This window comes from Podarcis raffonei, chromosome W (assembly GCF_027172205.1).
Source record: "Podarcis raffonei isolate rPodRaf1 chromosome W, rPodRaf1.pri, whole genome shotgun sequence".
Classification (NCBI taxonomy): domain Eukaryota; kingdom Metazoa; phylum Chordata; class Lepidosauria; order Squamata; family Lacertidae; genus Podarcis; species Podarcis raffonei.
In genome coordinates, this window is record NC_070620.1 from 22587046 (window position 1) to 22613841 (window position 26796).

A 26796-nucleotide genomic window follows, 5' to 3' on the forward strand; every position below is an offset into this window, starting at 1 on the left:
AAAGAGTTCAAAGTGGTCTAGATTGGGAGCTGGATGCTGGACGGCTGGGAATCACCAACCACTCTCTCCCAGGGTGACAGATGGGACAGCTTCCAGGCACTTTTGCTCCACTGGGTGCTGCTGCAGCTCAGCCAGTAGTGGCCTAAAACCTAGCCACAGAAATACACACACACACACACACACACACACACACACACACACACACCCCAGCCATGATTCGTTAGGTGGGCAGACAGCAGGGAATCTCTTCTCCTGTACTGAAGCTCCTAGAACCCACTCTGCCCATAGGTTGGGACTGGCATCTTTAAATAACCCCTGCCAGGCTGCCAGAGAAGATGTGGTGTTTGCCTGTTCCCCAAAATGTGCGGGTAGCTTTTCAGGAACTGCAAGCACCATTCTGCCCTCAGCCCACAGATGTGCCTCCATCTTGGCCTTTGAGCAGCCACAGCCAACAGCTGAGAGTTGAGGAGGGGGGGAATTGCAGCCATGCTCTATGAGCAGAGGATGGTGATGGTTACGCAAAGAGCAAGGAGGTAGTGCATATCCCGGACTGGCCTACACAGCACTCCAAAAGAATCATTGATCCCACCCCACCCCTGGCAACCCAGTGTGCAAGGTTGAGGGGGAAGAAGCGGGCACATGATGGGAGTGACGCTGTCCCCATGTGGGGCTATCCGCTGTGGAAAAGACGGATGCGCTGGACGATGTCCTTGCGGCACAGCGGGCAGGTGCTCAGGGCCTCGGAGCAGGTCTGGCAGCAGCAGGCATGGCCGCAAGTCAGGAATACCACCTGGGCCTGGGGGGAAGAGAAGAAGAAGAGGAAGAGGCAAATGCTAGGACCACAGCTCTTACCAACAGCAGGGCCTCCTTGCCATCTGCCCCTTGCACACATGTTGTCAGAGATCAGGGTTTTATTCCAAAGCATTTTGATCCTGCGCTTCATCCTCACCACCATACCTGCACAAAAAAGCCTGCCAGAGCATCTGACAAACAAAACAGTTTCTTCTCTCAGGTTTGACATCTAAGACATAACACACAAGGAAAAAGGGATGGGAAGGAGGAGGAAAAAAGCAAGTTCAGGCACAAGATAAGAACATCAGCAGAGGATCCCTGTTGGATCAGGCCTTGAGAAACTTCACAGATTAGGATTGATGGGTTTTAGGAAGGCCTTCTATAGCTGTGGCATAGAGATGGAGTAGCATTCCATTGTGTCATGCTAATTCCCTGATGCCTCTGAGGATCACTGACTCTGCCTGGCATGCAGGTTAAGCTTTCAAAGCTCCTGGGTGGCGGTCAACCTACCTCTCGCTCCTTGCAGATCACACACTCACAGCGGTGGTCTTCTGGTGCTGGGGCAGAAGGAGCCATGGCGGTGGGGGGCTCTCTGCTGGTCCCCGGAGCAGCAAGCTCTGCCTCTTCTGCAGGCTTAAGCAACTCTGCAAGCAATTGGAAGGAGCTGGTCACTGAGAACAAGCAATGTTATGCAGAGTGGATGCTTTGCTGATGAGCTGGGCTGAAAGGGAGTGGAAGAATGTCACCCCCCCCCAACAAGCTCATGAGAGATGGCAAGGGGAATGGGGCTTGTGCCAAACCTCAATCCCTGCTCCGACTCTGTGCAAGGCAGCTTATGTCCTTAGGAGCGAGGATCCAGCAAGTTACCTGGGATGGTTTCAGCCACGGCGTGGATCTCTCGGGCCTTCCGGATGATGGAGTGCTGCAGGCCTGTCTCTGTGACCCCCATCTGGAAGAGGACATAAGCAAATGGCAGAGCGCAGACAGGAGCCTTCTGAACAGCATGGTTCTCTCCCAGGTTTACTTTTATCCATTTCACTGTGTGTGGAACTTCTATATCAGTACAAATTATGGTCCAGTCCAGTGAAAGGTGGTGGATGCCCATCAAGACTGGCAGGGCGCCCAAATGGTAGGCGGAGCCAGAGCTCATGCCTGGCAGAGCCAGAGCCAATCGCAGACAGAGTCAACTCATTCTAAAGTTGTCCCCATCCTCCTCCCTGCAAGGGGCAACCCTGAGACTTAAGAGCAGGGTGAAGTTGAGAGGTTGTGCCACCTCCACCCCCTGGACTGGTTGTGAGAAGGTATGCAGGTGGGGGCTGGCTGAGTGAGGGCAGATTGAAGCTAGGGGGGCAGAGCACCCCACGTGCCCAGCCTCCAGTGGTGCGGCCCAGAGGAAAGTTCTGAGGGCTGAACAGAGAGGCCATAAAGGTAGCATTCGGCCCCTGGACCTGAGGTTCCCCACCCCTGCTCTAAACTTCCCCACGTACCTTGGTCAAGTCACTTGGGACCATGGCACTTAGCATTTTGAGCGACATCCGGTGATGTGCAAAGATGGGAGTATACTGGTCGGCTGACAGGTCTGCCAGGAGCTTCACGAGGTGCCGTTCCAGTCCTTCCTCCTTCAAAGAAAAAGGAGAGCAGTGTTACCAGATGGCCTCTTGACTAGGAAACCCAGACCCAGGAAGCCTGGAACCTGCCACAGGTGAAAGAGGAGGCCAGAACCATAAGGGGCTGCCAGACCCAGTGAAGCCTATGGAAGAGACAACCTTCTCCACCCCAGCACTTCTGCTAGCCATTCACCTGCAGCCGGAGTGAAAGGGGCTTCTGGTCCAAAAGCTGCTGGTACTGAATCAGCCAGTAGTTCTCTTGCTTTGTCTCACTCTTAGCTTCCAGCTCCCTCTGCAAGGAAGAGAAACAGCCAGCCAGGGTGGTGTAGTGGTTAGGAGTGTCGGACTAGGATCTGGGAGAGACGAGGGTTCAAATGCATGCCTCCCTTGAGCTTCTGGGGGGGGGGGGGAGGTGGGATATACAAGCAAACAAATGATCATCATGTGCAGTTTTTGCTGACTCCAGGAGTGTAGCCTGACACCTGGCCTCCTCCAAAGCACCTCTGAGAGAGGGGCAAAGCCACCAGGTGTGGAAACGGGCAGAAGGCTGAGCCTGTGTGTGTGTGAGAGAGAGAGAGAGTGAGAGAGAGAATCAGCCTGGCTCACAGGTGAGTTGTCTCCTTACCAAGATGGCCTGCAGCTCTTCTTCCCACTGCCTCTTCTCCTTCAGCAGCTGCTGCAGCAGTTGTTAGTTTCTGTTTCTCACTGAGCAGCTGCTTGCAAGTCACAGGACTGTGTTTACATTCCACAGTCCAGATACTGTTGGATTCTCACAGGAAAGGGAGACGGGATGTGAGGTTACTGGTTTCCTGTTTCTTTTGTTCTTTCGTTTTCCTTTGTTCAGTTGCTCTCTGCTTCTCACAGAGAGGAGATGTATATTTCTTTACTCTCTGCATAACTTAGTAATAAAGCATAGCAATGTAGCACCATACCTGCCTCATCCTTCCGTTGTGGACTTTGTTGTTTTAATGCTCTGCTGGGCTCAAAGGAAGATGAGCCATATCAGCTCGGACGACTGGAGCTGAAATTTCTAATAGCAGGTAGGTGAGGGCTTGCCGCTGCTCTGTGATTGCCTCCTGAAACGCAGCACACAGGCATGAGGAAGCATGCACCATAAGGGCTGTGCAGCAGTGGAACTGGCTGCCCCCAGAGGAAGCAGCTGGCTCTTCCTCTTAGTGCAAGTCTTCCAAAGCAGAGGCTGCTCCAGCCACCTTTTGGGGGATGCTCAAGCCTGCATCCACAATGGGGAACCATGGGATTCCTGGGATCTGAAGGCAGCCCTCCAGGTGTCTTTACCTGGCCTTTGAGACTCTCCCCAAGCCATGCCCTATTTCCCCAGGTTGCATCCCCCCACCCCAGGATGTGCCCATGAACTGGGATATAATGCTTCTTGCTTGCCTTGATGGAGATAGAGGGAGGGAGGTGTCTGCGTGTGAACCTCTGACTTTTCCCGCTACTCGAATGTAGCATACTGAACAAAGAGTCACACCAGTTGCTCCACCCACTTTTGCCTCTGGACCCACCCACCACTGGCATGGGGCCCCTGGAAGGCTGCCCATGAAGCAGTGCTACTGTAAAATGTTCCCCACCTAGAAGGCTGCGTCCAAACATCGTCCTAGCTCTAGGGTTTGAAGTTCGACCTGGACCATCCTTGATGCACCCTCCCCCCCCCATCTCTATATTCCACTGCCTGCTCCCCAACCTCCAGATGCAACACAGATTCAAAGGAGCTAAGCTGGGTCACAAAAGCGCCAGAGGTTCCCTCACCCTCATACAGAACCTTCTGTTTGAGGTTTGTTTAAAGCAGGTGGGGAGGCAATTTGTTGTGGCCCTCCATATGTTGCTGAACTGCAACTTCGCTCAGCCCCAGCAGCCAGCATGGTTTCCAGCCAGGAGGAGATGGGAGCTGCAGTCCACCAACTTCGGGGGAGGGGAGGCAAAGGTTTCTCCCTTGCCTGGTTTACAACAAGGATGGCTAATGCAGAGTCCCCCAAATGGTTTTTGGCTACTCCCAAATTCTCTGCCCTCACTTGGGTGGATGGAAGCTGAAATTCTGCATCACTCCATTTGTTCTGCTAGCCACAGGGCAAAGAGTTGCTCAGTTTGCTCAGCTCCTGCCCTGGCTTCAGAGATTTCACAGGCTTTGATCCCCCCCCCCCCTACTTTTGAGCATCTTTCTGAAACCCTGAAAACCAGAACCTTGCTTGGATTTCCCCAACCCGCCACTTTTCCCCACCTTGTAAAATAAAAGCAGGGATACTAATTGTGATTAATACACTCTATCCTCCGCTGGCTGAGGAGAGCAAATGGAGAGGATGGTGTGCTCTTTGGGGATGTTGCTTTTGGAGTGGAGATTTGAGAACAACCAAACACACACACACACACACACACACACACACACACACCCCAAGCAAAACCAGCAAAAAAAGGGGGGGATTCAAATTTAAAAATGTGGAATGCTCAGCAGATCTCAACCCCTTTTTCTGCCAGCCCACCCACAACTTCCCTCTCTGAACACTACAGCAGGCTATTCCTAAGGATCCCCAGGTCTTCAAAAGAAGTAGCGTTTGCAGCGCATGCTAAATGAAGCCCCAGGAGGCAGGAACCAGGGAATCCCCCATCCCATCCCCCAAATTCCTGCCTCGAGACCAAGACACGTCAGAAAGCAGAAGGAAGAGCAGGGCGGAAAGAACGTGAACCAAGGGAGAGGTCCAAAAGAGGGTGACGTACATGCAGCACCTCTGTGTCCAACTGCTGCCTCTTTAACTCCAGCTGGGTCAGCTGCAGTAACTCTGTCTCTATTAACTTAATCTAGGCAGAAGATGAAACAAAGAGGGGAGGGGGAGGTTTGTGAGATAAGATGGCGCCCGGCACTCTTCCTCTGTGCCTTTGGACGCTCGTGCCGATAGAAAACTTTAGCTCTTTGCAGCTCTCAGCAGAGTTCTTTGCACAGCGGTAGAAAGTGTTGCCGTGTGTGTGGATAATAAATCAGACTGAACGCAGGCTTCTTGCTTATCTCTAACAGCCTTTAATGTGAAGAAAAACATCATAAATCAGCCTGGCGAGAGAGCGGACATTCTTTCGTCTCTCAGCCAAAAACGAAAGGAAACTCACACACAGAAAGATTCCCGTATGTGAACCAAACCACGCCTCAGAATGTGAGACGTCACACAGAACTGTTTAACCCTGTAAGTTCTGATTCTCCTCACACCCCCTCTCGTCTCGCATCCTGAGGGAAACTGTGAGCATAACTCACCCCAAACACAACCCTTCACAGAACTCCCCATGTCGCTGGAAGGTCAAGGGTTTAGTAAACCCATCAGCTAGGTTCTCCCGGCTCGAACAATACTTGAGCCGTATCCAACCTGCTTGGACACTCTGACATACATTCTGGAAACGTATGTCCAAATGCTTGGTTCTGGACTTGAACTGTCCAGATTCTGCCAACCTAAGACAAGGTTGATTGTCTCCCCAAACAGTTATGGGCATGTAACAATCCCCACAGATCTCTTGGATCAAGCACCGGTAGAAGTCCAACTCCCTACACAAATCCGACAACGCACTGAACTCAGCCTCAGTGGAAGAAAGTGCAATAAGACTTTGCTTCCGGGACTTCCACCCAACCAGGGATTCCCCGAAATTTACCACCAGCCCAGACACAGACTTCCTGTCCCCAAGAGATGCCCAATCACTGTCACTCCAGCACATAAGCCGTGCGTCACCTTCAGCTGACAACGTGAGGCAAAACTCTTTGGTATCCTGCAAATACCTCAACACTCTCTTGATGCCTTGCCAGGCATTCACACTGGGCTTTGTAGCCTCCCTGCTGAGCAGATTCACAGCAAACGCTATGTCTGGTCTGCTCCCCTGAGAGAGATACAACAGACTCCCTAGCGCTGACTGAAACACCTCAGGGTTTTGGAACTCAGAACGCTCCCCAAGCTGACTGCCCTTCGCAAAGTTGGTCTCCATGGGCGTTCTGACCCCTGCACAGTCAGACATCCAGAACTTCTCAAGCAACTGCTCAATCTTGCCTTTCTGACTGAGCAAGAAACTCCCGTTCTCAGACCTGTCTATTCTAACGCCTAGATAAACCTGAACGGGACCAAGGTTTTTGAGCTTAAACTTCTTACCAAGATCCTTGGCAAAACCTTGCACCTGTCTACCTGTCTGTGCCACGTACAGAATATCATCTACGAACACCAGAATCGCTTCCTGTGTCTCTCCTGATCCCTTCAGGAACAGGCAACTGTCTGCAAGACTCTTCCGGAAATCCAGACTTTCCAGAGCTTCATTCAGGCACATGTTCCAATTTCTGGCTGACTGTTTCAAACCATAAATTGACTTGTGTAGCTTCCACACAACACCTGGCTCATTGCCCTCAAACCCTGGAGGAGGTAACATGTACAGATCCTCCTTCAGATCCGAGTTCAAATAAGCCACATCCACATCAAAGTGGTGCACTTGGTGCCCTCTTTGAGCAGCTACTGCTAAAAGCACGCGCAGAGTCTCACTCCGGGACGTAGGAGCATACACCTCAGTGTAATGCAGCCCCCTTCTCTGCGTGAACCCTCTGGCTACAAGCCTCGCCTTGTACTGTGGTTCTCCAAACGCTGTGGGCTTAATCCTGTAAACCCAACGACAGCTCACGGCTTGCTTGCCCTCTGGCAGCTTCGTGGTGGAGAACACACCTAAGGACCTCATTGAGTTCAACTCCTTTCCCATTGCCTCTTGCCACTTCCTGGCTTCCGCTTCAGGCAACTGTTGAACCTCCTCAAAACTCTCAGGTTCGCACTGCGCTAAACCAACCCACATGCTGGTGACCTCAAACCTCTCAGGTGGCACCCCCTTCGTAGTGCGTGTGGAACGTCTGAGCACTGTCTCGGGTGCTCCCTCTGACCCACTGGGGCCAGCAAGTGTGTCTCTGACATCAGAAGACTCCCCCTCTGACTTACTGCGTCTTCTGGCCTTCTGCACTTGACTAACGGGAGACGAAGGCTCGCTCTTGGGCTCTCGTTTAACAACCTGTGGAGATGCCCCTCCCTGTTCTTGACCCTGGTCAGAGACCTGGTCCTCATCAACAAGTTCAGCTTCTAACTCTCCCTCCTCAGCAGAATCAGACAGACACTCTGAGAGAACGTCAGGATTTGCATGGATCCTTGACCAACCACTCTGCTCACAGAACTCAGCACTTCTGATGACTAGAATCCTGGACTGATCGCCTTCTGGATAGGCAAACCTCCACCCTTTTGTCCCAGGCTCGTACCCACAAAAGATCATTTTCCGGGACCTCGGGTCACCTTTCTTGCATTGAGCCTTTGGCACAAGCACCCAAGCTTCGCAACCAAACACACGGAAGAAATCCACCTTGGGCTTCTTGTGGTGCAGCAGAAAATAGGGTGTGTCTCCTACAACAGAGCTATAGGACCTGTTCAAAGTGAAGCTGGCAGCTTTCCAAGCTTCAGCCCAAAAACTCTGAGGCAAACCTGAGTCAAACAGTAGAGCATCCGCTGCCTCAGCTAGCGTTCTGTTCCGGTGTTCCGCTATGCCATTCTCCTGCGGAGAAAAAGCAACCGTCAACCTGTGACGTATCCCCTTCTGGCGGAAGAAACTCTGCAGAGCAGACCCAGTGAACTCTCCACCTTGGTCACTCTGAAAACTCTGCGCCCTGGTGGAAAACTGTAGTTCCACCGCCGCAACCCAGTCTTTGATCAGTTGCGCTGCCTCGCTTTTCTGTTTAAGCGAGAAAACCCAGCCGTTCCTCGAAAAATCATCTGTCAGCGTGAGCGCATACCTGGCTCCACCCAGACTCGGCACTGGCATGGGTCCACAAAGGTCTGTATGCACAAGCTCAAAAGGCCTTGTGGTTACCCTCTCCGATCTGGGATAACTGCACCTTTTTATCTTTGCTCTTTTGCATGCCCTACAATCCAAAAATATATCACATGCTTTCATCTTGCAACCCTCAGTGCATTCTGGCAACTTCTGGATATATTTCCAACAGCTATGCGACATTCTCCTGTGCCACAATTGAGTACACGAATCATGTGTGGGAACGTTAGCACACTGCACCTGTGCTGTCTCAGCGTTCCCCTTACCCTCAAGAGGTGTCTCCAGAACAAAGAGGTTGTTCTGACATGCAACACTGACCAGTTGTTTCCCACCCCTGGAAATAGAACAGACATCATTTTCAAAGCAAACCTTATAACCCTCCTTTACAAGAGCAGATACAGATAAAATACAACACTTCATTCCTGGCACAACGTACACTTCCAGCTCTGCCTGTAAAAAAGAAACAAACACATTTCCAACAGTGGTTAATTGTCTCTGTGAGCCATCAGCAAGACTGACTGTTTTCCCAGTTTAAACAGCCCTGCAGTTCCACATTTTGCCACTAGGTGGCGATGGCATCAGGTGATGGCTGGCTCCTGAGTCGATGACCCAACGCAGCATGCTGCCCTCACTGGAGTTGTCCCTCAGCATTGCCATAGAGGCAGCTAGGCGACAAGAAGAACCATCCTTCTCACTTCCTCTGTCATGTCCTCCCTTCGCATTCCCACGCTGGCCTCCTCTCCTAGACTGGCTGCCATGGAAACCTGGCTGGCTGCCACGAGGACTTGGCTGACTGCCATGGGAAGCGACCTTGGAGACATCCTGCCCGGCCTCTCTAGCTCTCCTCGGACAGGACCGACGCAAATGGTCAAGAGACCCACAGACAAAACAACGATGAGTGGGAAAAGCCTGAACTGTGCCTTCTGGCTTGGCCCCCCCTCTGTTGCCGGCAGGGCACCCTGCGCCAGCTCGGCCCTCTCTGAGACGGCGTTCCTCCTCGTCACACAAACGACCAGTCACATACTGCAGCGTAAGATCCGCTGGATTCATCGATTCCAAAGTTAGACACAAATTGTCATAACTTTTGTCCAAAGAGCTGAGCAAAATATAAACTTTCAGTTCCTCAGTAAAGTTGACTTGCAACAGTCTCAGCTTGTTGAAAACAGAGAGCATCTTAGTCACATGCTGTCTGATGCTATCACCAGGATGCAGCTTCAGCTCAAACAAGCTTCTGGTGGTGTGGATCTTTGCCCCAACTGTGGTCCTGTGGTGCACTCTCTCTAGTGCCTGGAAGGCCTCCTGGGCAGTCTCAAGACCCTCCACCAAAGGTAGCTGTGAGCCCTCCAAACTGAGCACTATAGCTCCTAGGGCTTTCTGGTTTTTCCTCTGTGAGGCTTGGGCAGCTGCAACAACCGCTGCTCCAGCTCCGGCTGCAGCTTGCTGTGGGGGCCCTTGGGTCGCCTCCCACAGACCCTTGGCTACCAGCCAGGCCTTCAGCTTCCTTGACCACTCCTCCCAGTTGCTCCCATTTAATTTTTCAAAGGGGACTGAGAACAACTCCTGGCCATCTGCCATCTTCTCCCCCGGGGCTGAGCCTACTCACATAACAGCAGCTCCTCTTGGCACCCGGTCCTGAAGATGAAATCCTCCCCAGCAAGCCTCACTGCCTTAAACGTTAGGCAGGGCTCCAGCTGGCTCCCACACACAGGCACGACGTGTATTGTATTGGACTTTATTACAGCCATTGGCCCATCACACGACAGTTTCCCATACCAACATAATGTACTTAAACCTCCAAACTTAAAACCGCCAAAACTTACAAAAAAACAGACAAGAACCAAAGCAAAACAAAAACAAAAGACCAACATCATACATTACAGTAAATTTGTAACATAAACATCACCCTTTACTCATAAATTAGTAGAAGACATCAATGGTGATATCACCTAATTACATCCTAAAACATAGATCATAGTTTAAAGGGATTATCCGAGCCGCACAGGAGTCCGTTTCTCTTCTTTAGGGATAGAACGCTGATCAAGAATCTGGCAACCATGAGTGATCTTAGGGGGTCATCATCATTTAATAGATATCTCAGTTTGGCTTCATTCGTATCATCGGCAATTCCCTTTAGATATTGAGCAAGAAACTTGCTCCTGGCCGATGAGTGAAATGCACAATCAAAAATTATGTGATGCAACGATTCCGGTGCCCCACAATTACAATCACATAAGAGCGATATCTGTCCATTGGAGAATCTATTTCTCAGCACGTTCGATGGGAAGGTGTTGAATCTTGCCTTTACAAAGGCATATCTATGAGCCGAAGAAGTTAAGGAATTCAAATAGTTTGGGAGCCTTAAGAGGGGTAATAAACCAAGGTTTAGAGGTGAGCAGGTACCATTGCCCAAGACCATTTTCTGCTGCAAGTTTATCTCCTCTAATTTACAGGTTACTGTTCTTTTAGCTGGAACTATATCCTGCTCTAGTAATTTGGATGGGGAGATTCCCATTGCCGTAATTTTCAGTTGTAATTTTTTTACCCATGGGCTCTGGAAATCATCTCTCCACATACATTGTATCAAGTACAAGTTTGGGAGATTGTGCCATAGAGATAACCAGTGACAAAGTATATGCTTCCACAGAGCGTTTTCCAGGGATACAATATTAAGTTCCATGCGTAGCGCTGTATTACTTACACAGTTGGGCAGTTTCAATATCCCTCTTAAAAACTGATTTTGAATAACCTCTAGGTGGGATAAGTTGACAAAAGTCCCCCAAATTGAGATGGCATAAGCAATTGTCGGGATCACCTTGGCCTTGAAGACTTTCAACGCCGATGGGACATGAAGGGGCCCATCGGTGAAGAAAAATCGCAGGATCGCCAAGGCGATAGCTTTGGCTCTATTTGTAACATAGGCTACATGGGCCTTCCATCTAAGGTTATGTTGTAACCAAACTCCCAAGTATTGGAATCTATAGACTTGTTCGATGACTCTCCCATCAATTCTCCAATTATGGAGTTTCCGGCTCTTTGAGAAAATTAGAATTTTAGATTTCTCATAATTAATTGTAAGGGAATTTGCGTTACAATATGATCCAAAAATTTTTAAGGCCCTCATAAGACCTACTCTAGAAAAAGAAAGGATGACTGCGTCATCCGCATATAGTAACAAAGGGCAGCGATAAAGTGCTAGGCGGGGTGCATGAATCCTTTCTTGAGCCTCTATTAGGGGAGTCCTCATGTCGCTTATGAACAAATTAAACAGGAATGGAGCCAATATACAACCCTGTCGGACACCTCTGTTAATGGGAATTGAATTGGTGAGATCGCCCTCCGGGGTGAGTCTCACTCTAGCCGCTGAGTTCTCATGGAGTTTGATTATTAGCCAGAGAAGCCTTCTGTCGATGCCCCAGCGGGTGAGTTTTTCCCAGAGGATGCTCCTGGAGATACTATTGAATGCTGCCTTTAGGTCAATGAATGCCACACAGAGTTGGCCACCCTTTGGGGTGGAATATTTCCAGGCAAGATGCTGTAAAATTAAAATATGATTTATTGTTGACTGTTTTGGGCGGAATGCAGCTTGTTCGGGCCCAATTAATTTTTTCTCTTCGGCCCATTGAATAAGTCTGTTCAACAGGAAGCGGGCATACAGTTTCCCCACTATTGAGAGCAGACTGATATTTCTATAATTCCCCGGGTCATCTGGTGAGCCCTTTTTGTGGATTGGAACGATAACAGCGTCCTTCCATACTTCCGGGATCATTCCAGAGTTGTTAACGGCATCGAAGATGGTTGCCAGGGCTTTGGCCCACCAGTCCGCGCGGTATTTTATAGCTTCAGCCGGGATCAGGTCTGGTCCAGGCGCTTTCCCTGTTTTAAGTTTAACGATCAAGTCATGGATGTCTTCCGGATCGGTGGGGGGCCAGAGGGGAAGCTGATCTTGAAATTCATCTCTTGTGTTAACAATACAGTCAGTTGTGGCAAAGTAGTTTTTTAAGTAAGATTCCCAAACCGGGGCAGGAATAATAGTTAAAGTGTATCTTTTAGTTCTTTTATTTACCAGGAGCCAAAATTGTCTGGAGTTCCGTGATGATGAGGCTTCTATGATTGCCCGCCATTGATTCACTTGCCATTCCTGTCTGGCTCCCTTTTGAATTTGCTTGTAGGCCGACTTTGCTTGGAAATATTCTTTTGGCAGGACCGTTGCCCCAGAGGCTTTATAGTCTTTGTATATGTTACCAAGAAGTTGTCTAGCCTGTTTACAAGCACTATTGAACCACAGTGCACCTATCTTCCTTTGTGTTCGATTTATTTTATGCGTCGGGACAGAGAAAAAAGACGTTAGACCTTCCGACAGGTTCGAGAATAGTCTTAGAGTTTGGTCATAATCATAATAATCCTCAATTAAGCCTGAGTATGCTTGTTTTAGTCCTTGTTGGAAATATGCTGAGTATTTTTGGGCCTGTAGTTCGGACCATTTTATACTTTTGATTTGCAATGCTGAGTTCGTAATCAAATGTGTTGGGTGTCTGTCTCCATCTGGGGTCCAGTCTATAGTCATTGTGGCGACCAACGGTAGGTGGTCGCTCAGTTGAATATTTTCAACTTTAAAGTGGGAAAATTTGGGGAATATGTCATGAGATACTAACATATAATCCAGGACACTGTTTGCAGAGGAGCTTATGTGTGTAAACTCACCCGGTACGTCAGGCGGGCAGACAGGCACGACGTGGCAACAGCTTCCAAAGCTTGGCTAACTTCCATAACCTGTGAGATAAGATGGCGCCCGGCACTCTTCCTCTGTGCCTTTGGACGCTCGTGCCGATAGAAAACTTTAGCTCTTTGCAGCTCTCAGCAGAGTTCTTTGCACAGCGGTAGAAAGTGTTGCCGTGTGTGTGGATAATAAATCAGACTGAATGCAGGCTTCTTGCTTATCTCTAACAGCCTTTAATGTGAAGAAAAACATCATAAATCAGCCTGGCGAGAGAGCGGACATTCTTTCGTCTCTCAGCCAAAAACGAAAGGAAACTCACACACAGAAAGATTCCCGTATGTGAACCAAACCACGCCTCAGAATGTGAGACGTCACACAGAACTGTTTAACCCTGTAAGTTCTGATTCTCCTCACAAGGTTTGTTTGGTTTTTACTTGCATCGGGAAGGACTCCACTCTCTGCTGTTCGCACCTTGGTCCTATAACTGCATCGCTGTGGTTTCTAGCACTCATTTGGCCCAAGGAGAGTTAAGCTGAGCACCTGGAGGTCTCTCCCACAGCACCCCCCTTGCCTGTCACTGGTGTGGGGCCAAGAGGGGTTTCATTCTGGGGAAGGGAGTCCTCATGGTGACCAGCTGGACGCTGTGGTGTGCAAACTGCAAGTGGGATCCTCAAGAACAGCCTTCACCCACCTGAAATCCTCCAGATGCTTTGGACCACAACTCTCATCAACCCTGGCCAGAGATGTGGGGATAAACAAAGCCCCCCGCAAAGAGTCTTTGGAAATGCAGCTTAATCCCCTACCCTGACAAATCATGATGAAATACCCTGCTCTCCTAAAACCAAGGGAAAACCTTATCCTGGGAACTGAGGTGCCCTTTCCTCAAAGGCCAGGTGCAAGCCTTCAGCTAAAGCAGGGCTGGGGAACTTTTGGCTCGCAAGATGCCACTGAACTACAACTCCCAGCAGCCCCAGCAAGCACAGTCAGTGGCAGAGGAGTGATAGGAGTTGTAGTGCAGCAACATCTGGAGAGCCACAAGGTTTCACACACCTGAAATAAACCTGTACTGGGGTAAGCTGTGACTCTCCAGCTGGTGGCAGAGTACAACTCCCATTGTCCCTTACCACTGGTCATGCTGGCTGATGGGAACTGGAGTCCAGCAACAAATGAAGAGTCACAGGTTGCCCCAGCCTTGAGATAAAAACACACACACACACACTTCACTCTAGAAGTGGAGGTAGCTTAGGAACATAGGAAGCGTCCTTATCCAAGCCAAACCATTGGGTCCATGTAGCTCAGGATTGTCTACACTGACTGGCAGCCCTTCTGCAGGGCTGTAGGCACAGAGTTTTTTCTCAGCCCTACCTGGAAATGCTGTTGGGGATTGAACTTGGGACCTTCTGCATGCAAAGCAGGTGCTCTGCCACTCTGCTATGGCTCTTCCCACTAGTTAGCTGGCCAGCCTAGGATCACTCGAGAGCAACTGAGCATCCAGGAGGCTTCTGAGAGAAACTGGATGCTTGTTATGTTAAGTTGTGGGTGAACATATCAGACGGCACAGCGATTCTTCCAAAGCAGCTCTTTATTTGTAAGCTGGAACAGAACAGAACTGAGGAGCTCAGTCAGCCTGCTTATATAGAGCCCCAGAACAATGTAACTGTTGCAACTTTCTAAAACTATCCAATCACTGAACGTCACTTTCGATCCTTCATTTGCATACAAACTATCCAATCACTGAATGTCACTTTTGATCCTTCATTTGCATAACTATCTACAGTATCCCCCTGCTGGCCCAGGGTGAGAACTTCAGTACATAACATGTTACAGTTCAGCAAAACCACCAGAGAACAGGGAAGACCACAAACACCAGCACCTCTCAGGAAACCCTCTCCCTGGGCAGAAGATAAAGCCTTGGGACCCCAGCTAGCCAAGTGCTAAGGGTCGGGCAGGGGGATAGTGCCAACAACCTTGCAAACTCTACCACCTCAAACCACTGGCAACAGCTCACTGCCCCTGGTGGGGGACAGCCTGACCTTAAGAAGCAATGTGTTACATGTTGGCCAGAATGGATTTCACAAGCAGGTCAGAAACAAATTAAAATGAATGAAGAAACTTATACGTGACAACCAGTGTAATAATGGAGATCATGCTGTTCATGGGCTGCCGTGGGATGGAAATGCAAATGGAGCCCCTTCCCCCCTGCCCCCGGAGATGAGGCAGACCTTCCTGGGCCTGAGGGAGGTAGGGAGAGGATTCAGCTGTCCAGAGCCCCAGAGAGCTCCCCTTGTTCCAATGGCTTTGAGAAGGAAGCTGGACCAAGTGAGAAACTGTCAACTGTTCATCCCACCCAATCCCAGTCCCTGCAAACCCATGATTTCCACTCACCTGATTTCTGATCTGGCAGTGCATGAGGTCCCTCTTCACCTGGAGGGCTTCAAATGCAGCCTTCTGCATATCACTCTGAAAAAATAGAGCATGCAAGTTCAGGAGAGCACACCTGGCCAGTTGGGGAACATGTTCCAACCGGAATAACATCAGGCCCCATTGTTGTGGGCCTTGAGAAATAGCCTAAAGATTTACTCCAGTTGCCACAAACCTTGCCTACTTGTAGACGTTTTCTTTTTCTTTTTTCAATTTTTTTAAAATTGATTTTCACAAAATTAAAAAACGCACTAACAAACAGGCAAACATAAATCATAACCTTATTAAAACCAATCTTCTTAACATTGTTAAGTGACTTCCTTGTATCCCCCTAGTTGACTTTCAATGGATATCATTTTAACGGTTTTCCAAATCAAAGTTCTTAAAAATCTTAACTTAATCACTTAACATCAGTCTTTCTTCCCAATTCAGCACTAAACATAAATAAGTAATGTGAGGAATTATTAAATCCTAAGCGTAACTGGTAATTGCAAGCTTTTTCCAATTAATTTAACTTAATGTATTTAACTAAGTAGTCATTAAATTTCGTCCATTCTTCCTGGTACTCCTCCTCATTCTGATTGCGGACTCTTCCGTTCAGGTCGGCTAGCTCCGAAAAGTCCATCATCTTCATCTGCCATTCTTCCACAGTTGGTAGTTCTTGCGTTTTCCACTTCTTAGCTAGCAATATTCGAGCAGCAGTTGTGGCATACAAAAATAATTTAACATCTTTCTTGGGCAATTCCAAACCTGTTATTCCAAGAAGAAAGGCCTCTGGTTTCTTTATAAATGTATATTTCAACATTTTTTTCAATTCATTATAAATCTTTTCCCAGAAGTCTTTCACCTTGGGGCAGGTCCACCACATGTGATAAAAAGTTCCTTCTTTTTCTTTACATTTCCAACATAGGTTATCACAGTTATGATAAATCTTTGCTAGTTTAACAGGGGTCAAATACCATCTATACATCATTTTCATTATATTTTCCTTTAGCAGTGTACATGCAGTGAACCTAACACCTTTCTTCCACAATCTTTCCCAATCCTCAAACATTATGTTATGTCCTACATCTCTTGCCCAATCTATCATTACTGATTTAACTTGTTCATCCTTTGTATGCCACTCCAACAGTAACTTACACATTTTAGACAGATTTTTAACTTTAGAGTCCAACAACTCTGTCTCCAACTTAGATTTTTCAGAAGCAAAACCATTTTTCTTATCTAGTTTATACAATTCATTAATCTGGTGATAATGTAACCAATTTAACTTATCTTTAACTTGATCAAATGGTTTTAGTTTGTATCCTTCATTATCCTCCAATAATAAATCTGAATCTCTCAACCATTTGATTTCCATGTTTAACTTTTTCTGGGCCTTCGCCTCCATTGGTGAGAGCCATCTGGGCGTCTTCCTTTCTAAAAGATCTTTGTATTTTATCCAAACATTGTACAACGATTTCCTAATTACATGATTTTTAAATGCATTATGGGCCTTTACCTTATCATACCATAAATATGCATGCTGTCCAAACACATTGTCGAATCCCTCCAAATGTAATACATCAGTATCTTCTAGTTGTATCCATTCTTTAATCCAGCAAAGTGCTGCTGCTTCAAAATAGATTTTCAAATCTGGCAGGGAAAATCCCCCTCTTTCTTTAGAATCCATAAGTAATTTGTACTTGTAGACATTTTCAAGCACAACTCCTATGAGTCCCAACCATAATGGCTTCATAGGAGGCAATTCATAAATTAAAATCATTATGTACAGAATAGGAGAGAAAACACTGTGTATATAAGCCAAAACAGAGTGGTGGGCTGTGATGAAAAGGGGCAAGGGAACTCTTTTGAGAATGCTTCCCCAGAGCTTCCTGTTTCTGGCGGTGGGAAATGGCTGACTCCCACACGACCAGACCCCAGCTGTGCCGGTAATTCAGGGCTGATATGGGGGTAATTAGTCCTGACAGCCTCCCCAGGGTAGGGGAGAACTGCTTCATAGACCCGCGGTTTGTCCGAGATTGCCGACCTGCATCAAGGTGCAGGCGGCAGGACACTGGGTCACAGAGCACGGAATGGCTGGCACTCCTTCGATGTCATTCTCATAGCCGGGAACATCTTTTTGGGAAAATGAATAGATTTGGACAATAAACAGACACGGACTGGATCGAAGAAGCTTGAGAAAAAACCTGCAGAAGTGTACAGTTCCTGGGGGTTAAGTTTGGACTTCAAAGAGATTCTCATCATGGTGTTTGGATTATGTTTGGTATGTTTTTATTCTCTCTACTTAACAATTACAATTGATTTTTTATGCCAAGCCTCATTAAGAACTTAAATAATAATAAAAAAGAGTACAGATGGACTTTTATTTATAATTAGGCATTTAACCACTCAGCCTCATTTGGGACTTCAGGGATTTGACGGAGACACAGCATGAAAAATTATATCTTTTCCTTTCTTTGAGACAAGCAGGAGTTGTGTGCTGATTGACTTTGTGATAAATCCAGATAACAACTTGGGACAATATACAGTGCAGCTGTTTGCAGAAGCTTTTTATATTCATTATGAGCAAAAGAGAAGGCTAAGGGATGTCTAGCAGCCCCCCCTCTAGGGCCCGGAGGGGGAAGAGTGCGGCCTCCAAAGGCTGATCGATCGCCAAATGACTGATATTGTGGAACACAGTTTAATATTGCAAACAGTTATGCCTAATAACTTAGTTTGGAAGGTTCTGGTTTAATAAAGCTCAAAAGGAAGGTTTGGATAATTAATGAGTTGCTGCGCCATCAAAGATAACAGATTTGGACAACATCCCGGAATTGGAACGGAATCAGAGGAAGCTGAGCTGATAAAGCCACTTCCGGGATCTGGCAAGGAGGTGGGGTTGCGGGCTTCACGCCCACTCCACGTGCGCGGGGGCTGGGTTGCAGCCCCCACGAGAACGAGGGAATCCCGGCTGCATCGTCCGCCCAGCCAGCCAATCGGGTGGCTGGGGGGGGCGTGGCCTGCCCTATTTAGGGCCGGCGCGACCGGGGCTCGCCCTCTTTTTGCCGCGCCAGCCATCACGTTCTTGGAGTTTTGTATTAGGTTCTTTTGTGCTCAATTTTTCCTAGGTCTCGTGTTGCAGGGTCGCGGCTTCCCTTGAGGAACTTTAATTCTGAAGATTTGTCTACGCTTCGCTCCGGTGACCGTCACCTGTGGATTGCTTGCCGCCGGTTCCTACTGCATCCGGGAGAGCTGCAGCAGCAGCCGTTCCCTTAAGCCCGCTCGTCAGCTGAGCTTGCTGGATGCAGTTCGCGTATCCACGCCGCCTCCTCCTTTGTGATTTCTTCGGCCTTTGGAAAGACGTGGAGAACCCGACTGATCAGGTTCTGTTGCTGGGGGTTTTAAAACTTTAATCACAAATCACGGTGCTTCGGGGCACCGTCTGGGCTCGTCTGGAAGGATGGTGCACTAGTTCCGGATGTAAAAACATCCACAAACCTGTCTACCGATTTTATTCTTGGGAATCACTTATCCCAAAGAAAGAGAACTAAGATACTTAAAGGTGACTTTATTTACATATTTACGTTGTTACCACCAGCTAAGATGACCGGTAAAGGGGAAAAGAAGCGTAGCTATGGGAAGCGAAGGTACAGAACACCCAGGGCCGAACGTAATTTTGAAAATTGGCTGGACGGGTTCTAGGTGTTCATGGGCGTGGTCAGCGCGGCTTATTCCAAATGCGTGATGCATCTAATTGCTTACCTGGCCCATGTTAGGAGGGCGCGAGAATTGGCGGGGGAGACCGCGGCACTAAATTATGATGAAGATTTCCGCAGAAACGCTTCTCTGTTATCTTCTATGCGTTGGGACTTGAGGGACCAAATCTATTGGTCGGAGCACGTTGGTCCCTATGTAGAAAAGAAGTCCCAGGAATCATCAAAATCCTGGAAGACCAATGCGAAACAGGGTTTGTGTGCGGCCTATCTGTAAGTATAGCCACGAGTGCGAGAGATGCCTCGGAAACCACCCAGCCACTGCCTGCATCAAAGGGAGGCAGCCCTTTCGGGGCGGGAGAGGCTTCTTCAACCAGGGTGCCACGGGTGGCCATGGAGCTCCATTCGGACCTCAGGGAAACCGACAGTAATTTCGATCGCGGCCTGGCGTTTTCTCCTATCAAGCTGACCCCGTTAAAAACCCCTTTGAATCTTTATCCCAACAGAACAGCTGCTTTGTATCTTTGGGGAGGCTTTAGTGCCAGTTTCAGGATTCCAGTAGCTTTCCCCCCCCCCCCAATTCAGGTGACCCACCAAATCAAAAATCAGTAAGGGAGATGCCTGAGGTCGCGCGAAGGAAAAATTGTAAGGAAATTAAAGCAGGGAGGATAGCTGGCCCCTTTTCTGTCCCTCCCATAGAGGGTCTCCATATATCCCCTTTAGGCATAGTCCCTAAAAAAGCACCCGGCGAGTTTCGCATGATTCACAACCTATCCTACCCAAAAGGAGGGTCCGTCAATGATGCGATACCCCAGGAACTTTGCTCCGTGAGGTATGCCTCCTTTGACCAAGCGGTTAAACTGATTCACAAATTTGGAAACGGTGCACTGCTGGCTAAATGTGACATTGAGTCTGCCTTCAGACTCCTGCCAGTACACCTGGAAGACTTCCAGTGGCTGGGTTGCAAATTTGAGGGGGCTTATTTCGTGGACAAGGCAATGCCCATGGGTTGCTCAGTGGCCTGTGCAGCCTTTGAGGCATTCAGTACCTTCCTGGACTGGGCGCTTCGCTTTAGAACAGGCTCTGAGGGTGTGTCACACTACTTGGACGACTTTATCCTCGTAGCTGATAGTAGACATAAGTGCTCGGAACTTCTTGAAGCCTTCACATCTTTAGTGGGGGTGTTGGGCATACCTCTAGCCGCAGACAAAACAGAGGGCCCAGCTACAACTATGGTTTACTTGGGTATTAAATTGGACACTGTCGCCCAGACCTCTAAACTGCCCAGAGAAAAATTGATTGCGCTCGGTGACCTTATTCGACAACTCCTCCCCCTAAGAAAAGTTACCCTCAGGCAGATTCAGTCACTGTTAGGCCATTTAAATTTTGCTTGCCGTGTGGTTTTCCCTGGCCGCCCATTCTGCGGCCGCCTCGCGAGGCTGTCAGCAGGTCTGCGATCCCCTCATCACAGGGTTCGCCTATCAAAAGAGGTAAAATCCGATCTGGAAGTCTGGTTGAAGTTTTTGGAAAGTTATAACGGAATTTCCTTGTGGCAGGATAACATGTCGCTGCAAGTTGACTTTCAGGTGCACTCAGATGCTTCAGGCTCTCTTGGGTTCGGTGTTTACTTCAGGGGGCAATGGTGCACCCAGTGCTGGCCCGCAGCCTGGCAGGGGGGCCCCCCATAAACAGAGATTTAACCTTCCTGGAATTCTTCCCGATCGTAGTGGCGGTGCACTTGTGGTCTAAGGAATTTATGCTTTCACACTTACAACCAGGCAGTAGTATCAGTCCTTTCCAAGCAGGCCACCCAGTCACCAAGGGTGGGTGCCCTTCTTCGTTCCTTCGTTCTCTTGTGCTTAGAGCTCAATATCCACTTTTCCGCCAAATTTGTGCCTGGTGTTAACAATGACATTGCGGATGCCCTATCTCGTTTTCAGATGGACCGCTTCCGCTCGTTAGCACCGGATGCACACCAGCTTCCTCAGCCTTTCCCGGAGCACCTATGGAGCCTTGGGAACTAGAAGTGATGCAGGGAGTATTAGCCTCGGTGGCGCCTTCCACTTTAAGATCTTATAATGGAGCTAGAATCAATTCCCCTCCTGTCAAGTCTGAGGTTCTTGCCTACTTAGTGCACCTGAGACGCTTGGGCCACACCCCTAAAACCCTCAACTTGCAGGCGGCGGCAATGTCATTCTTTTGCAAGGCAGTTTATTCCTCTGACCCATGCACCGACTTTGTTGTGCGGAAGGCCTTGGAGGGCTGGCGCAGGCTGCTGCCCCCCAGCTGCGATAAGAGAAGGCCAATATCATTTGACATCCTTTACCAGATTCATAAAAAGTTGAGAACTGTTTGCTGGTCTAAGTACGAGGCCCGCTTATTCTCAGAGGCATATTCCATCGCCTTTTTTGGCGCACTTCGTGTTGGGGAGGTGGTATATGAAGGGGGTCAACGAGGTTCTTCCCGGGGTTTGCTATTAAGCGATGTCACGCTATCACGGGAGGATCTAGTCTTAAGGATATGCAGTTCCAAAACAGACCAGTACGGGAGGGGGGCTTTAGTTCGGCTCTTGGCAACCGGAAAAACAGGCCCATGCCCGGTTAAGGATACTAGGCGCTTCTTGTTTATGAGGACTAATTCAGCAGGGCTACTATTGATTCATGCAGATGGCTCACCCCTGACGCGGCATCAGTTCACTCGTGTCATGCGCTTAACAGTTGCAGCATGCGGCTTCCGCCCCACGGATTTCGCGGCGCACTCTTTTCGGATAGGAGCAGCCACCACGGCAATGCACCTGGGCCTGACTGCCAAGAGGATTAAGGACCTAGGCCGCTGGAAATCGGATGCTTATAAGGTCTATGTTAGAAAAAAATTATGACTGCTTACCTGGGGTTACCTGACCTTGGCCTGTTGTTTCAATTTTCTTGCAGGAACTATGAGGGCGCGCATCTGGATAATCGGGCACAGCATTGTGCATTGGGCCAGGGTCCGCGACATCAATTCCGGTCTCGGGCCACACCTTAACTTACCTTCAGACATCAATATATCCTGGATCTCCCGGAGGGGAATGCGCTGGGCTGAAATGTTGCCCGCAATTAGGGCCAGAGCGGCAGTGGAGGGCCCCCCAGATGCTTTAGTAATCCAATTAGGTGAAAATGATCTAGCTTACCGAAAGGCAGTCGATTTGATGTGGCATATTTTTAGCGACTTTGAGGAACTGAAGGCCCCTTATCCAAACATCACCATTCTGTGGGCCTCGTTGATGGAGAGGCGGGTTTGGAGAGATAGCCGGTGCCCGATAGCCATAAATAGGGCTAGGAAAGCCTTGGATTGGGCGGTGGTGCGTAGAGTGGCAGCCCTGGGTGGGAGGGTCATTGACCACCCTGGGATACGTTTCAACTGCAAGGCCCTCTACCGGTTTGATGGCGTGCATCTTTCAGATGCGGGAGATGACATTTGGCTGACTGATATAGCAAAGGGGATCACGAATTGGTTTCAGGCATGAGGGTATTGGCGCCGAGCGGTTGCTCGAGTGGCAGTTAGGCATTGGTAAGGAGGGGTTAAGAGGATGTGGGGGGGAGGAAACACCATCACCTCCCCCCAAAAAGCGAAGGGTGGTCCGATAAAGGACTCCGGGGGCGTGGCCCTGTCCGAAGCCTATGGAGGTGTGGGCCTAAGGCACACCCCGAGTGGTGACCCGGGGGAGCTCCTAGTTGACGTGCCTCAGCAGGACTCCCCCTTTATGGTGTTAACCCTTCCCGGTCTTCAGCAAACGGGCTGGAGTCAGATAGTCGATAGGACCAATGCCTAAGCCAATGCCTCTCATTCCTGAAATCAATAAAGTTGTGGCCTAATTCGCCCATTTAACCTTAATTCTGGTGTTCTGTGTCTTTATTTCTCCCTGGTGGGGGGTGGGAACTCGCCACACAAAAAGACAGCTGGAAAAATATATATTCACAAAGCTGCATTCAGCGGATGAAAGTATATGATGTTTGACATTAATGAGAATCGTGATCCCAGGGACAAAGAACTATGAAGCGTTAAAATCGAGATGTGGAAAATATGGAAACAACAAGGAGAAGCAGGACTAAGATGTGGAGATATGTTCCTTTTTTAAAAAAATATATTTATTAAAGTTTTCAAATTTAATACAAATAAAAAAAGAATCAAAAAGGAAAAAGCAAAAAAGTTTAAAAACACATAAAGTTCACAATACTTATTTTTCAATCACATATTTCCCCGACCTCCTCATACCTCCCCTTCTTGTATTCCAATTCAAATTGTTAATTCAGCAAATCCTTATCCATAATTTTTAACCTATTTCTATACTTAATTTAACATATTATTATTTTACTTTTTCTCTTTCATCCATTTCCTCAATTTATTTTTGCTAACCTTGTTTTCATTTAATTTAGTTCATTTTAAAAAACCAATTTTACCTTATCCAAACTTAAACATCAATACTTATACATCAGTACTCATTCTTGGGACGCGAGTGGCGCTGTGGGTTAAAGCCTCAGCGCCTAGGACTTGCCGATCGAAAGGTCGGCGGTTTGAATCCCCGCGGCGGGGTGCGCTCCCGTTGCTCGGTCCCAGCGCCTGCCAACCTAGCAGTTCGAAAGCACCCCCGGGTGCAAGTAGATAAATAGGGACCGCTTACTAGCGGGAAGGTAAACGGCGTTCTGTGTGCTGCGCTGGCTCGCCAGATGCAGCTTGTCACGCTGGCCACGTGACCCGGAAGTGTCTGCGGACAGCGCTGGCCCCCGGCCTATAGAGTGAGATGGGCGCACAACCCTAGAGTCTGGCAAGACTGGCCCGTATGGGCAGGGGTACCTTTACCTTTACCTTTACTCATTCTTAAAACATTTTTCTAAAGTCGACCCAAGTTCCCTTCCACGAATTTCCCAATTTTCATACACATAACAAAAACAAAATAAAAACAGAACACATTATAATTATGTACCCTTTGGATTCCCAAACTCCACCCCCCCCTTTCCCAGTTTCAGTCCCCGACCAATGTCCATCAGTCTTAATCTACTATTAGCCTGGAGATCTCGATGTGGAGATATGTTTCAGAGATCCAGACTGTGGGGAGCTCCGAGAAATTAATAAATACAATTTGGACTATAATTTGATCTTTTTTATTTTAGTTTTTTATTTTAAATGAAGCATTATGATTGGATATTTAATTGGATGTTTTTTATTGGAAAATCAATAAAAATGAGTTTAGTTAGTTTTGTTTTGTTTTTAAAGAGAACACTTCCCACCCAGGAGTGCTCCAAGAGTAACCTGGGGCCAAAGCACAGAAAGAGCTAACAACTTAGCTAGATGGACTTGGTATGTATTGCAGGGGGTTGGAAAAAATGTCCTTTTGTGCCCCTTCCAACTCTATAACTCTGATTCTCCCCCTCCCCCCGTCATACTTTGCTTTGGATCACCCTCTCCCATGCTGTATACAGAGGTGCCCTTTTTGCACCCATATCCAGCAAAATACCTCCTGTAGGATCTGGCTGATGGCTTTCTTCTGGTCCAACTCCTGCCAAGCTAGGATTTGCTGGAACTTCTGGTCCATCTTGGCTAGGCTACAAGAGAAAACATTCCAAGGGTTACCACCATTGCCTCTTGGGAGACAGAGGCAAACTGAGGGTGAGAGGCACTTTGGAAGACCTTTAGAGGCTGTCAGGACAGGAGCCACTAGTATCAGTACATTTGGGAAAAATCAAAGCCTGTCAGAGAACGGAACCAAACTAACTCCAGTGGGTTTAGGGAACAGAGCCAATATCCCAAGCGCACTCTCTCTCTCTCTCTCTCTCTCTCTCTCTCTCTCTCTCCCTACCCCCATGCACGCCCCTATGTCACCATCTTTGGTCAGACTTCCAATCGCTCTAAATGACAAGTGATGTCAGCTGATCAACAGGTAGTGGAATGGCATCATGGGCCAAATTAGACTCCCTGGATGTGGGGAGCAAGACTGACCCATGTGCCAGAGGTTTCCCACCCCTGCACTCACATAATCTATACGTTGCTGTGATTAACAAAACAGAGGTTCTATTTATGTGGCAAAAAAAATCAGCTTCCACCTTTGCCAGCTATTCTACTAAAAATGAAAGCCTGCCATTTCCAAAGTGGCACTTACAGAGCTTTGAGACTGAACGTTCAGAAGGACTTCGCTTGCAGAAGCTAAGTGATGCTGGTGTTGTTCTGCAGGCTGAGGGCATGTGGTGGCCAGTGTGCTCTTTGTTAATCCTGTGGCATAATTTCTACTGCTGCTACTGACAAGTCCGACAGACTGCGGCCCTCAGAATCAAAATGTCTAAGCAACTGGTTGCTCCACCTTTCCAGCCAGAGCAGCTAGCTAGCGAGGTGAAAGCAGAAACATTTCACCTCATGTATAAAACCTTTATCTCGTTAATCACAGCAATACACACGCACAAATAAAAACAACAGCATCACCTCCCTTTCTACAAGTACAGTGTTGTGGACAGAAAGTCAGCCTGTGGGAGAAGAATCGGGATCAAATCACCCCTCAGCCACAAGGCTTGCTGGGTGAGCCTGAGCCACTCACTCTCTCTCAGACAAACCCACCTCACAGGATTGTTGTGAGGATAAAAAGTGGAAGGAAAGCACATTATGCTTCTTGGATGAAAGGTTAGATTTAAATAATAATAATAATATGGCCCCCTCCCCACAAAGCAGAGAAATGCCCCACTCTCTCTGGGAGTACCTGGAACAAGTCTGGTTGACAAGATCTTGCCAGCGTGACTCGTAAGCCACCTGCAGGAGCTTGCTCTTATAGGTCTCGGCCAGCATCTGCGGCATGGCCGCTGTGGAGGAAAGAAAATGCAGGACGTCAGGGCCCTGGAGTCTTCTCCTGAGCTTATAAGAGCCTGTTCAAAAACTGTCTCCTCCCGCACATTAGAATAGCACCAAAATTTTCCAGAGATCAGGAAGCAGCTCAGGAGGCTGAGGGGGGGGGGTGTACAGGAGAGATCAAAGAGCAGAACTAGGGGTAGGTAGGGAAGCATTGTTTCTGCTTCTTGGGAAGGAGGAACCAAAATGTCAGTGTCTTTGTTGTTGATGGGGGAAGAAATACAGAGTGCATAAATCTCAATGGTGAAGAACCCTGGAGAGTTTTTGGGGATTCGTGCAGAATTTTGCGGGCCACGTTCTCGCTTAAGATTGGATCGAAAGCATCCTAACAATCTCTTCCATGCACTAAGCCAGGGGTGGGGAACCTCAGGCCCCAGGGGGCTAAATGTAGCATCCCAGGTTTCTCTGTCTGGTCCCCAGAATCCTCTCCAAGACACAATGCCTTACTCTGGCCCTCTTCAAGGGCTTTCTGGCTGAATTTTAAAAATACCTCGTTTGTCACGATGGAAGACAGAGAGGAGGTGTGTTTGTGCATGTGTATGTAAAAAATAGGCTATGGTACAAATGGAAAAATTTACATTTGTTGTCCCACCCACTTTAGCTTCTGGCCCCACCCACCCTGGCATGTGGCCCCCAGATGGCTGCCCAGAAGAGCATGCAGCCCTTGAGTGGGAAAATATCCCACATTCTTTCTGTAGAAATCAACATAGCCAGGAGAAGCAGTTCTATGCCTGGGGTGTAAAGGGTCCCACCCAGAACTCCCACAGCCACACTCACAGGCCACTTCCTTCCTGCGCAGCTGCTCATCCTCCTCCTGAGTAATGGCCATCAGCTGCTCCATCCGGATCCTGGCAGGGGAAAA

General features: G+C 48.4%; 1 pseudogene; it reads right to left on the minus strand.

Annotated features, from left to right (window-relative positions):
• Window positions 1-525: 525 nt before the first annotated feature.
• On the minus strand, window positions 526-26796 carry LOC128405970 (E3 ubiquitin-protein ligase LRSAM1-like; annotated as a pseudogene).